Source organism: Echinops telfairi, unplaced genomic scaffold, assembly GCF_000313985.2.
Source record: "Echinops telfairi isolate 266 unplaced genomic scaffold, ASM31398v2 ScPeMD7_23;HRSCAF=83, whole genome shotgun sequence".
NCBI lineage: Eukaryota > Metazoa > Chordata > Mammalia > Afrosoricida > Tenrecidae > Echinops > Echinops telfairi.
In genome coordinates this window covers 6,806,239-6,808,873 of record NW_022103920.1, presented here as the reverse complement: position 1 = coordinate 6,808,873, position 2,635 = coordinate 6,806,239, and the positions used below count along the sequence as shown (strand labels likewise).

Here is a 2,635-nt window from a genome sequence, read left to right as displayed (position 1 = left end):
GTGGAAGGCCTGTGAATTCATCAGTACCGGCTGACATCACGCACCTCACCAAAGAGACACCACCAACCTCCCTGCCATCGAGTCGATGCTGACTCACAGGGACCCTCGAGCACGGGGGGAACTGCCCCCGTGGGTTTCTGAGATGGCACCTCTTTATGGGAGCAGAGAGCCTGTCTTTCTCCCAGTCACCACGCTGCGGTTATGTTGGTAGGCGCCATCGGGTGAGTTGTGAACTGCGGTGAGCCCGTGCACAACAGAAGGACGCACTGCCCGGTCCTGCTCCAGCCCCACCACTGTCCCTGTGCCCGAACCCATGGCTGCAGCCACTGTGTCCGTCCACCTGGTGAAGGCCTTCCTCTGCTTCACTGCCCCTCTGCTTGACCAAACGTGATGTCCCTGGAGAGGGCAGCATGTCCCAAGTAGGTGAGACGAGGCCCTTCACCCTCGCCTCTCAGGAGCACTCTGGCCATCCATCTTCCAAGACAGATCGTGTGTCCTTCTGGCAGCCCACGGTGCTTTCCAAGTTCTTCTCCAGCACCATCGTGCAAACACATCGATTCTTCTACTGTCTTCCAAAGCTCGCTACCATCGGTATTCGGGGTGAGTTAATCAAACGCTGGACGAGGATGGCCCAGGAATGATGTTCCAAATATCCACATAGCCCTTGGCAGATGAAAGGCTCCCCACCTCTGCCTTAGGCCCCAATCCTCCCCTGCAGCTGTCGTAAAACGAAACACCGGCTCAGCTGTACAATCTACCTGGTGGGGGAAAAGTGGCCATGGCCACTGGGAGGACGAGGTGGGGTGAGCGGGCAGCATGTTTATGCTCATAGGGGGAGGGGCAGCTTGGGAAGGAGGCCGAGAACAGACGCCCAGCTCAGAGCCTGTCATTTCTGTCACAGGGTGGAGCTCGGACAAACGGCTAAACCGGCAGCAGTTCTGTTGTGAGCCACAAATCACAAACCCACCAGGAAAACATGCAAACAAGCGTCGGCAGCAGCGTTGTCTGTGATGGCCCCGCGTGGGAGCTGCCTAAATGTCCATCGACGGGCTGCTTGCCCAGGAGGGGCTGTCGCCCAGCCAGGAATGGGCCTGGCACGCTGCTGCGGGCCCCGCATGGGCGGGTGCAGCCGTGTGGTGCCGAGGGGAGGCAGCTGGCTCAGCTGGGCACCCCGCGTGGGATGGCGGCGGGGGTGAGAGCATCCAGATGCACAAGCCCGCAGGCAGGGAGTGGCCGTCAGCGGGAAGAGTTTCTTTCTGGGGTCAAGAAAACGTGCCCAAAGGAAGTGGTGATGGACACACACAATGACAGACGTGCTACACACTGCAGAACTGGAGGCTCCCAAAGGGTGGCCTTAAAGCTGTGGTATGAATGAAGGAACAGGCCACACGGCAAATGCTCGCCACCCAATAGCACACGCGCGCACACACACACACACTAAAAAGTGACGTCCTGTACTCATCTTACAGATTCGGCATCTCAAGATTGTCAAGGTGCAGCTAACTACAGAGGGTTGAATGCCTAGAACCCCGTCTGTGCTGGCTTCCACTCGGGTCCCAGAGCCCCGGGGCCAGGCTGTCACCCTACCCACACGACAAAGATCTAACTGCAACTACAGACCAGTTCCTACGGGGAAAGCTCCACTGCAGACTGAGGTCACATGTAAGGAGGCTTCTCTCACGGGTCAGGACTCATGGCACTGATCACAGGTTGTGGGGAGAGGGGGAAACTGTCCCCTCTCCCCTTTTCTGGACAGCTGCGGTTTTATCCCTTGTGATTGGTTAGGGGTCACTCAGTGGTATGGGCAGGCTGCAGGCACTCACCACCTTTACCTGTTCACCACTCCTGCAAACAGAGCAGTAATCTCACTGCCACCGAGTCAGTGCTGACTCACAGTGACAGCAACTGTTTACAGCAGTCGAAAGCTTTCTCCTGAGGAGCCACTGGTGGTTTTGAACTGCCAACCTTGTGGCCAGCTGCCCAACATGTCATCACTATGGCACCAGGGGTCCAGAATCTGGCCCCCACTGGAGTGTTTGGAAGGTTTTGTAGGACGCACTGCCCTGAGGAGCCCTGGAAGGGTCCAAGCCGCCCAGCAGGGACAGGGGCTCTGGGCTCGTCCTCAAGTCTGAGGATAAAGGCCTGGAGACTTGCAAGACACCCCCTCTCCCCCCACCGCCCCAAAGCACAGTGCCTCGGCAGGACTCGAGGGAAGGCCAGGAACACACCCTGACTGTGGACCTGGAAAGCACTTTGGGGAGGGGGGAGATCTAAGTTTCCTGTACTGTCCCCATGGAGGGAGGGGGAGACCCACACACTTAAAGCAGAGCAGCCCCCACACAGACTCCTGGAGACTTCGGGGCGTGCAGAGCAGACTCCACAGCACACTAAAGGACTGAGCTTGCTGGGCGTTTCTTCAAAGGCACCTTTGGGTATGTGTGTGTGTGGGGTCAGTCAGTCATCAAGGGTGTGGCCTTTTTGGGACCCTCTGGTGGGTCCTGACTGTGGTTAGAGCGGTCCTGACCTGGCGGGTCCTGACTGTGGTTAGAGTGGTCCTGACCTGGCGGGTCCTGACTGTGGTTAGAGTGGTCCTGACCTGGCGGGTCCTGACCTGGTTCGAGTGGTCCTGACCTGG

The 2,635-nt window shown here is 58.3% G+C and overlaps 1 protein-coding gene across 1 annotated transcript in view; it reads right to left on the bottom strand.

The window, feature by feature from the left end:
• Positions 1-2,635, bottom strand: part of HIPK2 (homeodomain interacting protein kinase 2) — a 109,822-nt gene that overhangs the window by 91,956 nt on the left and 15,231 nt on the right. The gene's annotated exons all lie outside the window — the stretch shown is intronic.